Here is a 13643-nt window from a genome sequence, read left to right on the forward strand (position 1 = left end):
GATAAATTGGAAACATCTCAAACTTACATCTTGGGAAAGCCAAACGAATTTCGGATGGAAATGAATGGAAATTAATTCAGGGTGTAGGCTTAAACCCAGCCTCTAGGGGCACAGTAATCGTGCCTTTTAGGAAATGGCCTCCTGCTCTTTGCATTTTAACTGTCTGTAATTACTTTTGCGGTTTGTTGGTGGTGGAGGAGCTAGACAAGCTGGGAATTGGCAGATTGAGTGTTGCCTTTATTTACGGTGCTTTTGCCAAGTTATTAAGTCAGCTATAGGAGGTTTTGTCCTGACGAAGCTAATCCCTTGGTATGGCCAGACACTGCATTTTCCCTTTAACTTTGTACTCCTATTTAAAACTCTTTTGGCTAAGACTTGGATTGGCATGAATTGTCAAAACCCACCAAAATCAGTATGGATCAGCCAGGTTCTCTCTCCTCCATCTGTGTCACATTTTGTCCTCTCTCACAATGAGCTGTGCAAAGCTGATTATGTCTAGGGCGTTCTGCAGCCCTAGCTGACTGGAGCTGCTCCAGTGGGGGTATTTGGGTACTGCCAAAGGGACAGGGGCCAGGAAGTCAATCCTAAAGGAGGCTTGGAGAAAGCCAGGTCGCCCCAGGAGCTTTCAGAGCCTGTTGGATTTTCTTGAATGTACAGTACTGCATCCTGAGCAGTGTGAGCTGGCTCTGCCAGCACTCCCTGTGCAGCAGGAGGAAGGGAGGTGCAGGATGCAGCGGTGCTGCTGACCTCCAGGACTGCTGAGCGACCACCTCGGGGCCGAGATGTGCTTTGGGAAGTGCCCGGGGATACTTTGACACTAAGTGTGATGCAAATGTTAATCGTGGCTATCATTCTTTCTTAAGAAATGGGGGCATGTTTTTATCATTATCCCTGGAGTCCTTGTACAATTAGGCCCTGACCTCATCAGAATAACATTTGAATTGGAAATGAGCAAATATCTAATATCCTTGCACTGGAATTTCCTCATTTCTATTAACCCTGGGTACATTAAAAACTGGCATTAATGGTGATTCTCTGGCACCAGCAGAATCCAGAAGTGCTTCACACTTTCTGCAAAGTGACTTACAGACTCTGAGATAAAACCTGTGCTAGCTGCTGCAACTGGGCCTCTTGTCCTTCCTGACGTAGTTCACAGAATCAGTTAAGCTTCAGATCAAGTCCAAGCTGAGCTAGGGAGAGGAGGAGCTTGATGAAGAGCTTTCCTGTCTCCAGGCATAAGCAGTCATCATGAGTTTCACACAGACCCAGTTCTGAAGCCTATCCAGGTCCCTCTGGATGGCATCTGTCCCCTCCAGTGTGTCCATCCCACCACACCACACCACTTTGATCATCAGCAAACCTGCTGAGGATGCACTGATCGCACTATCAGTGTCACCAACAAAGATATCAGTGCTGCTCCAGTGCCAATCCCTGAGGAAGGGATTTATCATTGTTCTCCTCTTGGCCTTTGAGTCATTGACCACAGCTCTTGGAGTGTGACCATCCAGCCAATTCCTTATGCACACCTCTGATCCATGGGGGTGTGAATCGACATGCAGAGGGCAAGTATCAAGCCCCAGGTGCAGTACAAAGAACAGATTTATTTCAGTGCCTCGCCAGCAACACCAGGAGGCAGAGGGTCATGGGGACAACAGGCTCTCTCAGGCTTGGTTCATTCTTCTAAATACTAGTTTGTCCCACACTCATATCCTTAGCATTCCCAGCTGCAAGGTCACCTTGAGTGAAACTATTCCCTGCTCGCCAAATCTTCTGGGTTTAATCCTTTCTTCTCATCAATATCTCTCCGGTTTAGACACAGAGACATCAAACAAGACAGTGTCAAATGCTTTCCACAAGCCCAGGTAGATGCCATCAGCTGCTTTTCCCTTGCCCACTAACACTATAACTCTGTCACAGTTTGCCATCACATTTGTCAGGTACCTTAGTGAAGCCGTGGTGGCTGCCACCAGTTATGTCCCTATGTGACTTAGCATGATCTTGTTGGGCACCAAGGTGAGCCTGACCAGCCTGTAGTTCTCCAGGTTGTCCTTTATTCCCTTTTTAAAAATGGGGCTTATATTTCCCCTTTTCCAGTCAGTGGGAACGTCACTGGACTGCCATGGCTTCCCAAATAGGATGGATGGTAGCTTAGCCACGTCCTCTGCCAGTTCCCTCAGGACCTGCAGATGCATCTCACCGGGTTCCAGGAAAGATTTCCACGATGCCGCCTCCGTCAGCTTGGCCTGTATCTCAGCGGTAAACTAGTGTTTAAGAACAATTTCATTTTGATTGATATTTAAATAACCCACAATCCTTGACTCGAGGAGCTTGCACTCTAGGGTAGAATACTTCTGTGAATATTTGATCCTCATTTTCTCGGTGAAATAAAGCTTTGTTCATGCAGCTATGAAGCATTATTAGGTGGTAATGGCACACAGAGTGGTCTTCATTAGAGAGCACTGTTAATTACAAATGCCAGGCAATTTGCAGGCCATCTATTCTGACTGTAATTATGATGTCGCTTGCACACCTGTGTCTGAGAGCATTTTCCTCTAGCTAGGGCTCATTCTTTTGACTCAGCAAGGAGCCTCTCTTGATTGTGGAAGTAGGTCTTTTGTTGTCTCCATAGGAAGAGAATAAGACAGGAGGGAGGGAAAACTTGGGAAACAGCCAGCATCTGAAGCAGGCAGTGAGCCCTAAGTGACTGTGCGGGCCTGCACAACAGAGGGAGCATGTCTTGAATGCAATATGATTTAAAAATAGGCTTAAAACAGGCCTATTTGCTGGTGTGCTTTTTGTCCCGTGCAACATGTGCTAATTAGAGCTTTGGCACGGCTTCTCAGTAAACAGCATTTTCCCTCAAAGAGAGACAAACAAGGAGAGGGAGAATTTTGATGCTGGGAATAAGGTACTATGAATAAGAATCAGCAGCAATGGGTTTAGTTTAAGCTAGACTGGGATTTATTGCAGCTTTATGTTTTTATAAAGGAAACCTGTATGTCAGCTTCTAGTGGTGACAGGGATGCTGAGAATTGGCATGTGAGGATAATGTGATAATATAGACACACCAGGGAGCATGTGTACACAAAAATGCATCTCAGTCAGCCAGAAGGCCACGCTGTGATTTCAGTAAAAAGCTGTGACAGAAAATCAATAGCTTTGAGAAAGGCCCACGGTAAGGCAACAGCATTATCTGTGCATTCTGCATTCTGCTTCCTCCTTCTGCCTCCTCACAGAGACAGAGCTGCAGGAACTCGCGCTCCAGTTTTGTTAACTCTGTGCCCAGTCGCTCAAGCAGCGAGGCGATTCAGGGCATACAAAGTATCTGCAAACCAGGCGGTGGGGATGGGGAATGGGCAGGGATGAGTCAGGCAGGGTATTGGTTTATCGACTGCTCTGATTGCCTGGCAGGCGGGCGGTGCGACTGCAGACTCCTGCTCAGTGCTTCCATCCCAGCTGCGTCCTGATCTTTAGAAAAACTTCCCACTGTACCTCAGAGCAGCTTCTCTCTGCTCTGTGCTTTGATGTGTGGATCAACAGATCAACAGCAAGTCCCTTTTCCAGGTCTCCACACAGGGCAGGGCATTCTGGCAGGATGATCTGGCCAGGTAGTTTGAGATTAGGGAGTTTATATTAAGCACCAGTTTTGAGTGAGGATTCCTAGGATGTTTTTGTTGTTGTTTTTTTTGTTTGCTTGTGTTTGTTTGTTTTGGGGTTTTTTGGGGTTTTTTTTGTGTTTGTTTGTTTGTTTTCTTCTCCATCTCCTTTGTCTAAAATGGCGGAGTACAAGTTGTTATTGAAAAGTAGAGCAAAGGATGGACTGCTCGGTATTAGCTGACACATGGTTTGTAATCGTGTTATTTTATTTCTGTTTGTTTCAGTGGCACCACCTCTGTATCTTGTCCATGGGCGTGCAGTACACTCAGAGGGGATGCCGAACTTTGGGCAAAAAAAGTCCACCAGTAACATTCAAAGGGAGCAGACTTATTTAAATACATGTAAGACTGAACATGAACATGAACACCTGGATATCTGCAGGAGAGGAGTGAAAAGGGTGAATCTATCACCTGACTGGTGAATAGAGCATTGCTGGGGTTGATTCTTCCTTTTATTGAATGTGATAGAATATCTCACTTGCAGGTGATGTTCTAAAGCCAGGAAATCTCTAAGGTTTCAATATTCGTAAATATTTCCATGTGCTTGGGTATATGAGCATTTTGGAATTGGGAGACTTTTCCCATGTTGGCATAGGGAGGTAATGTTAGCAATCCCATAGAATTAACTGATAATCTACTTGGCTTCTTTTGCTAACTAACAGTACTGAGAAATGAATGATTTTCTGGTACATAATTAGACTGAAATTGCAGTGAGGAGAAAGTGTGTTCTTTTTGCTGACACTTCTGGTTGCTTCTCCTCTCACCCAAGACCTCAGTTCTTTCTCTATGGAAAACTCTGAGAAACAGCCATATACTTGGTTCATTAAAAAGAGGTGGTTCTAATTTGATTTTTTTTTCCCCATGAAACTTTCTTTTTGTCAGAGCTTAATATTTCAAAACCCCAGGTGCATAAAAGATATTTCATATTCAAAAAGTTACACAATGAAAAACTCAAAGTTAGGAGAGGGCATTCCCTGGCACCTAGGAAAATCTACCACAAATAAGTACAACGTAATGACTGCTTTGTTCTAGGCGTGAACACTGAAGTTCAGGCAGGTGTTGGTTACCTGGGAAACATAAACCAAAGTTTGTTAGGGTTTTGTCCTTTGTGCAGATGAACTGCGTAAACCGTGTGACGCACAAGAAAGTAAGAACATACTGTGTATTTAATCATTAAGCTTTCAGGAGTGCTGGCCTTAGCTGTTCTCTCAATTGCCTGGAAAGTCATTGTTACTCCATAATGTGGGTGACAAATACTTGGAGAAGTGTTTGAGAAACAGAAACACCTTCTCAGCACCAACAGAGTAGGCCTGGGTGACTGTAAATTACTGATCAATGCCACATTCAGGTTTGCTTGGGCACAAACTGAGCAACTTTTCCAGTCTCCTAAATGCTCTGAAGTGCTCCTGCATCCCAGGTGGGAGACTGGAACCTGCTGGATTGACTGATCATTTCCTTCCTCAGCCTCCAAACATCATACATAACTCACTGCTCTTGAGCAGCCGTGGCATGAGGAAATGTAGAACTTGGGAATTATTGTAGCAGGGGAGAACCACTGTGTGAAAAGTCTTCCTCAGAGATCCCATCACCACAGGCTGAGTCATAGCCCAGGTCAATTCCAGCTACAGCAGCCATGACACCTTTGTTTGGGAAACGGAGAGCTGAGGATGAAGTGCACGGAGAGGCAGTGACAAATCTCTGACTTAACTGGCATGAAAGCCTCAGGGCATTGGAGCATGGCATGCCAGCAGAAGGCATTGTGACGGGACATTGCTCCCTAGGGATGCCCAATGACCCCTTGAAGGTCCCTTGGGTTTGTTTCCCTGGTCTGTGCTTGTTTATTCGTGTTAATAGCTGAAAGCAGGGACAACTTCTACTGCATGAAATCAATCATGTCTGTGGGAGAAGGGAGTACAGGTGACCTTGTCCCTGATCAGTAACAGCTGTGTTAATTACCCAATCCAGCCTCACCCCTGATGAGTCACAGTTGTATCCAATAAAGAGAAGGGTGATAAAAGGGAGGAGGTTAGGTGGTGAGGAGTAGCATGAACAGAACAATCGTGAAGAAGAAGGATCCTCCTGAGGTGAGAGAATCTCTGCTCTGAGGTCAGTCTGGGTGTGCAGTCAGAGCCTGTTGTTGGATCCTGCAGTCACAGTCTAGCTGGGTAAAAGCCTGCAGTCAGAGTCTGCACGCTGATCCTGCAGTCAGAGTTCAGCAGGAAATAACCAGCAGTCAGAGGCTGCCAGGGACACCTACAGCAGGAGCTTGCTGCAGCCAGAGTCAGTGAATGGTTGGAGTCAGGATGGCTGAGCTGTAAAGAGGAATAAACCAGGCCCCTTTTCATGCTGTGATAAACAAGAAGTCTATGTCTCGGCTCATTCCTACCCTCTAACAAGAGAGCTGCTGCAACAACATGTGTGAGCTGTCCTAAAACTTAATTTTCTTTTTCCTTATTTATTCTCTTTCTGGATTCCTGAAAATCCTGCAATTCTTATTGTTGTGCCTTGTATCTTGCTGCTTCAGAGTTTTAAAGTATCTTGAGGTTAATGGATACTGTATGTATATACTTGTGTTGTGTTACATTGTAATTCACTTAAATAATATGCTTTTGTGCATTTCAAGGCAAATGATTTCTTAACAAGGAACGTCAAGCTGAAATCTGAGGCTGGTTCTTTAATAACAGCCCAGCACATTAAGAATCAGTGGCAATTCTGAAACACTTGTTATATTTTTCAAAATAGAAAAACATATCAAAGTGGATTGTTCCCTTGGGGGAAAATTATTTTTGGCAATTTGGTTTCTGCCAGCTCACCAGAAAGCTCTCAGTCAGTGAGCACTTTCTGGAACAGCACTAAATAACATTGGTAGGAGTTGCAAAATCTTGCACTACTTGGCTTGCCAAGGCCCCAGCTCACTCAGTAGAGAAAACTTGCTTTCATTAGATGAGCGGAACACTTCATTAATACTTAGAAAAGGTAAGTTAGTCTGTTTGGAGACTGCAGGCTGGAAGGGAAAGATTGTCATTTGTGTAGCTGCAGAACTGAAACCATCTGTGGGGTCTGAGGTAATGTACCAGCTGGCTGGATACCAGCCCTGAGCTGCCAATGTCCTTCCTTTGCGGTGGTTACACAGACCACTACAGGACCTGCCGAAATTCCCCATCATTTGTGGTTTTTCAGCTGTATTGTGAAGGTGGAGGCAAAGCCATAGTACTACCATCCTTGCTGATTGCTGGCATTTAAAAATAGAGGTCAAGAGGTGCATGGGCATTTGCAACGCCTTCTTTTGCTGTGCCACCCCATTTGACTGCACATGCAGAGCAGGTCCAGCACATCCAGGTGGATCTGCCCCAGCACTGCCCTGCCCCAGTGATGTACAGTCAGGGAGAGCCAGGCACCTTAATCACTCTGGTTTTATTACAGATGTGAGAGCTTCTCAGGAGGTGGAATTTTCAGGTCACTTACGCCAAGTTCATCACTTGCATAAGTTAGCTGCTGAGCTGCAGTTTTCTGGAACTGTGCTGTCTTTGCTAATTTGATACTCTGGCTCTTAGAGGAAACATAGATTTCCTGTCAGAATTGGCATTATATATTCAGCAGATCTCACCTTTCTTGATGAGTCACAAATCCTTCTGTGCAGAACAATATCTTCAAGGATGTTGTCATCTCATGCTGTACATGGCGTGTTTGGGGTGAAATACATTTTAGAAAAACAAAAAAAAATAATCTGCCCCATGTTTTATCAGATCCAGGGAGATCCCAACCAGGAATGTACAGCCAGTGGAAAATGGGGCTGTGCTGTTGGCCAGCTTGCCTACAGGTTTTTGGTTGTACACGCAGGCACTGTAGGATCTCAGACATCCTGTTCGAGTGGAACACCTGCAGCCACAGCCAAAAGTTCAAATCAGAGTCCCGTAACTGAATCCATCCCGGAACACTTGCCTTGACACTGAATTTGCATCGTGACAGTGAAAAATGCTGCTTAGAAATCGACACTGCAAGGGCAAATCTTTTAATCTTTTACTTGCATTCTATTTACTAAGGGTCATGCAGGGTCTGATTGCAGGGAATATCAGCCATTTCCTCACAAACGAGAATGGACTTACTGAAGCATGTTAATTCACTGGTCTAAGGCAAACCTGTCTCCCTCAGAGTGCAGTGGTGTAGGTCTTTTTCCATGCTTTCCAAAAGTTATTAGATCTAATTGCAATATAATCTGCTTAAAATGAGCTTTTCTTGAAGTCAAGCAGTCAAAAAATAATAAAAAGAGTAGTTTTTTATTTAGAAAAATCTTGTTGTGTTAAAAAACCCCTGAACTGTCAGGAGCTGGCTGCTTTCAGAGATTTTTTTCAAACCAATTATTTGGAATGTTAACTGACCTAACTACGGCTTTCTCATTTCTATGATTTCTTCCTTTTTTGTTCTGAAATACTTCATTTTGATCCATTGTGTCGTACCATAAAATGAAATTTGGGATGCCAGCTTCTCATATACAGTGTGTTTTAAATTATGAAAGGCAGGAATGAGCAGAGGTGAGTACTTCAAGAAGTTTATGATATTTTTGACTCATGGAGTTTTTATTATGACGTATTTTTGAGACCTGAAAGTTGAAGACAATGGGATTCTGTCTGTATCCTGCATTTTCCCAGCTTTTTTTGTACCATAATTTCACTTGTTCTGTCTTTAGTTGTGTTCTTATCTACACACTGTTCTGACCTCTGTTTCTTCTTCTCTAAATAGCGAAGAAAATCTTATTTGTTAATATATTTAAAAATTCATAGCAGAGCCTAAGGCCTTTTGATGAAAATACCATGTTTCTAATAGGAGCTTGCTAAGTATCTTTTATTTCCTGTCCATGTTGCCATAACCCAATGCACAAGTGCCTAGAATTTCTCACTGGGAGTATTAAGAATTTGGCTGTGGTTTGTATCTCTTGTTCATATGATGGGTAGTGGCTTTTTGACTTCCCTTCACTGTAACTGCCTGAGTTACATCCCTTTGAAAAGGAGGTGACCAGAGAGCAGAGGAAATATTTGCCTGTTTTCCTTCTTCAGCTTCTGCACTTCTGGCTCTCTGGGCTCTCAGAAAGGAGAACACTGCTCTTCCACAATGAGCAGCTTTTGGTGGCTGGGGAGTACAGCGCAGGGCAGGAGCACTCAGTCAGCAGCCTGACAGAGGCTGAGGCCATGGTGAGAGGAGAGAAGAGCAAAGCCAGGCTGGGAAGAAATGGAAAAAGGATGATTTCTCCATGGGAACCCACAAATAAGTGTTAATCATCACCCAAGTAAAGGCTGAGCTGGATGAAACCTGACTGCAAGGACATAAATAACAGGGGAGAGATTGCTGCTGCATCCCTTTTTCTCTTAATATGAGTCATTCTGGGCTCTGCCTCTTAAAATGCCTTTTGGTATTCCTAACTCCTCTGGACTTTTATAAACTCTTTTGGAAGCTCAGGGAGGGCGTGTAGTTAACAGGAGCTGTGTGGATAGTTCCACTTAATTCTTGCCTGTTAATGCCACAGCTGTGTTTTAGCGGCTGCTTGCACGGAGTCTGATGGGAAAGAAGGGCCCAGGCATAGGTAAAACCATTCACCCATGGTGTGAGGTATCCCAGGCACCCTCTCGCAGTCCCACATGCTTGTCAGACCTGTTCCATTTGGCTAACCCAGCCATTTCTTCTGGTTGAAACAAGAAAGGCTCCTCCAAACAGCTCTGCCAGAAAAAGTGAGGTCCCCCCAGTTCAGCAGCAGCTGTCAGAGATATGGCAGCAAGAAGTTGAGAGTAATGGATGAACCTCCTTTTTTGTTGCAGCAAACAAAACAATGGTACAAACCAAAAGCACGTCTGGATCACAGAGCTGTCTTGTATTTGGCTGTTCCTGTGTAGGAGATGCCCAGGACCTGTGTGTGTTCAAACCAGTTGTAGAAGGAACGGGTTCAGAACACGAGACAGCCTGCAAGTTTGGTTTAAAGCTTTTGCCCTGTGAATGACTCCTTTGTTTATTGTCAGGCCCTGCACTTCCACATGTGATCTACTCCCTAAAACTTAAATCAAATATTAAAATGAGTGGTTCATAAGTTATTCAAGTGTTAACTTAGCAGAATCTTTTAGCTTGCCCATTTTAGCAAACTGTCATCCTGATGCTCCTGGCTTTGACACCTCGATGACAAGTAATTCCAGAAGATGGACATGTGAGTCCAGGGACCTTGGAGCACTTCATTTGCCACTGTTAGGTTATAAATATAGAAATTCTCTGTACTAATGTGATTTGCCCCAACATGCACAGCTCTGGCCCTTTGACATCAGAGAATCTGCATGAGGGTGGCTTCAGGGCAGGTTCCAGACACAGCAAAGCCTGGAGTTGCCCAGGGTGCTGGGCTGCCTTCCCTGCCTCTGCTGGGGCTGGGAGAACAGCTGGGAGGGCAGGACAGGGATGAGCACCCATCCCTGCCCGGGAGAGGCTCCACAGGTGGGCTGGGGCATCCCTGCAGTGCCGATTCCTCCTGCCCTCGCACACAGCTGGACATGGCAGAGTCAACATTTCCCTCTGTGCAGAGAGGGACTCTATGTAACCTGAGGGCAGGGAGGAGGAAAAAGGAGTCCATAGGAGGAGCTGGGCTGCTGGAAACCAAAAAGATTCTTTTGTCCTGCTTCCCACAGTTCTTTTGAAATCTTTACCCTTTGGGCAGAGTGTGCAGAGTTCAGCCTGTTCAGAGTAGCAAGGAGAAGATAACAAGGCATCTTTTGTCAAGTGCATATGCAGTGTGGAGGGAAAACTGGGGAAAATGGGAGAGCTTTTGTATTTACTACAGAGGGATCTCTCTGCACCACACAATGAAGGTGTGATGGCAGCATGTGTTGGGACTCCTGGACTAAAGCACCCCAGCCAGGGCAGGTGGTGGTTGTGATTGAAGAGGTGTTGGAGCAAGTTGTGACACGTGTGGTAGCTGCAGCACAAAAACCTTCCAGGCACCAGCCACCAGCAGAAGGTGGAGGAGAACCAAGGTTTATGCCTTTTTTTTTTTTTTTTTTTAAATTGAAGCATCAGGCAGCGTACTAGAAAGGTACCTCCAGTTTCCATCCATTTTTGTAGAGAAAAATTACCGCCAGACCTTACAAACTTTGCCTGGTTGTAACGCAAGATAAAACAAAGTCTGCTCTCTACACATTAGATGCCAAAGAAAACTGAACATAAGGGACACATTTTAATTAACTGCTACAGTAATTTATTGAGGAAAGTGATTTGTTGATCGCTACTCACACTCTTTAAATAAGAATTTGCTTTCTAAGAGGAGTGCTTTTAGTTCAGCCACACTTTAGTCCTTTTGGTGTAGGAATTGCTGGGGAGCGTTCCTCATACTCTTGTGCAGACCTGATGAGGTGGTTGCCACAGTTCTTCCTGCACTTAAAATTAAAAATTGTTAGCAGCTCCTGCTCATATATTTTGGGCTAAAATTAAAAGATAATGCATGCTATGTATAATGAGGTATTGTATTTTACTCTAAATCTCCAAGCTTAAGTGATGAGTTGAGCTTCTCAGTTAACATCAGAAGTTTTTGATCATTCTGCAAGAGAAATAAAACTAGGTGGGACCAATCTTTAGACCTCTGACCTCTCTTGTTCCCCAGCGCTGAAGTTGTATTTCCAAAATCTTTCTAGTGCAACTAGGGTGGTGGGAATGTGGATGTCTAGAAAAAGGAAGCTCATAACTGGCCGAAGAACCACTGCTGTTCGTGTCATTAAAATAGTTGGGATGATTTTGCCATTAATTTTGCCTTGTTCTCCATCCTGCAGAACGATGCCAGCTGTAGGTTAAGAGCTTGTATAGATGATGTATTAATAGGTTATTGATAGGGGATTTATGTTGATCAGACCATTTATTTCATATGCATTGCTTCAATTATATTATCACTGTAAGCTTTCCAATTAATTAGCTTAAAAGGAGTAATTTCCCAATTATAGGAGCCAGCATGTAATGAATGGCTCTGACATTAAGGAAACCTTATTGATTGAAATTATCTACATTGGATATCCTCTGGAATAAAATACAAACATTACAGATATACCTATTGATCAGCTTGTAATAAATGATGAAAAAATATTTATCACATCCTGTCACTTTTATTTGATAAGTTTACTTAAAATTTATAAAAGTTTGTCTCCATATTCTTGAACAAACTTGCCTTGTTTGAGGTGAACTATTTTTTGTTGAGCTGAGAGAAGAAAACAAAAATTATTCTTAGGATAAATTATTTTTATATTATTCTGTAAAAAAGATCTGGATTTGAGAAAAGAGAAGTCTGCTGTTCATTAGTTACTCTATGCGAGATGGTAGTTCTATTACACGTGGATTTTGCTAATAGGATGAATTTTTGGGGTCATGTGGATTGCTTTTTCATGAATTCTGGGGGTTTTGCATTGAGTGAGCCTGCCGAGGTTTTCAAACCTGTGACTGGAAGCTTTTCCCAAACAGTTTTCCTCTCAGCTGGAGAAAATTGTGTGTTGCTATTTCGAAGTCTTACTGGCAAGGCACTTTGGTCAGTACAGCATGATTCTCCTCTCCTTTGAAAGGGAATTTTTTCACCAGATGGGAGCATACTTGTCATTTGAATCTTTCGAGCTGCCTTCGAAATTCTGAAGCAGCTAATTTGCAAGCGCAGGGATGCACAGCTCCCATGCATTCAGTGAGCTATTAGAGGCTCTCATTTTTGGCTGTCTCCCTCCTGTCTGTGTCACCAGTTATCTCTGGACATCACTGGGGGCTGCTGCTACCTTAATCATGTGGGAAAACCGCTTTTAGCTGGTTTACGTATCAGAAACACCTCATTGGATTTTCTTGTAATTGTTACCTTCTAGAAGAGACAGGAATTAGAAAGGATGATCTGTGAAACTCTGACTTTCATCTGAATGATTTTGAATAATCCAATGTAGTAGAAATCACTTTGTAGTTACAGTCTCACAAATTAAAATCGTTTCCATAATCCAGTAGTTCATGGTGTACCCTTGCTTGGGTTTGCATTATCTGTGTGAAAGACTAGGGGATGCAAAACCAAACATGAACTGATGGAATTGTAGATATTTTTATCTGGGCATTCTAACAAGCCACACGTAAATACAACGATGATCTCCCTGGATACTGACCTGTAAACTTACGACGCCTGAGAAGGTGTTAGTGATCTTAGTCATCCTAAAGGACTTTTTTGCATCTGAGCCTCAGGTGTGTGTATAAGTAAGCAGCCTCTAGATTATGAGAGGGAGGAGCTAGAATAATGGGAAATGATGCTCTCACATCCTAAAGTCAGTGAGACTGGATCCTCCCTTCATTTTCTCCTCACAGGGAAGATGTCTTCACTCCCGCTGTCTTTATCTTGAGATTCTCTTTCCCTGTGGTGGCCTGGGCAATGAAGGAACTTTACCTAAAGCTCCAGACATTCCCATAGCTGAACTTTCAGTAAACACAAACCATTGAAATGCAGAGGGAAAGGTGTGAAATAAAACCATCCCTCTGCAGCAACCCATTCAGATGGATTCTGGGCAAGAGCTGAGGTGCTTGATGGACTCAGATTCTGCAGCCCCCTGATATAAATCTCTCAGTCCACCTGCATCAAAAGGGAGGATCAGAGCACAGTCCTGACAATCCCCTCTTTAAAGGTTTCTTTAAAGCAAGTTTGAGCTTTTCTCTTAATCTTTTTTTTCAATCAGCTCTGGAGAAATGTTTTTTCTCCCCAACGGTGGGGTGGTTTTGGTGAAGCAGCACTGTTCTGTGTTAATAGAAACTGGGAAGGTGCTGTTTTTCCTTAATTTCATATGAGTGATTTATCTGTCCAGACACATCACTGGCTCCTTCCAACGATGGCAGGTGACATATGCAATAAAAACTGGGTCTCATGTCCTTTGACAAAGATCCAGGGATTTGTAAACTCCCCATTGTGACAGGCATGTGGTGAAGAGGGGACTCGTTGCTGCACTTTGTAAACACTGGCTCTCA

At 43.7% G+C, this 13643-nt stretch overlaps 1 long non-coding RNA gene across 1 annotated transcript in view; it reads left to right on the forward strand.

Moving 5' to 3' along the window:
- Positions 1 to 5693: 5693 nt before the first annotated feature.
- Positions 5694 to 13643, forward strand: part of LOC120755950 (uncharacterized) — a 49546-nt gene continuing 41596 nt past the window's right edge. The window contains exon 1 of the long non-coding RNA XR_005701948.2: positions 5694 to 5740. This is a non-coding gene — a long non-coding RNA (uncharacterized LOC120755950). The remainder of the gene's footprint in view (positions 5741 to 13643) is intronic.

The sequence above is a fragment of the Hirundo rustica genome, chromosome 8 (assembly GCF_015227805.2).
Source record: "Hirundo rustica isolate bHirRus1 chromosome 8, bHirRus1.pri.v3, whole genome shotgun sequence".
In the NCBI taxonomy this organism is placed as follows: domain Eukaryota; kingdom Metazoa; phylum Chordata; class Aves; order Passeriformes; family Hirundinidae; genus Hirundo; species Hirundo rustica.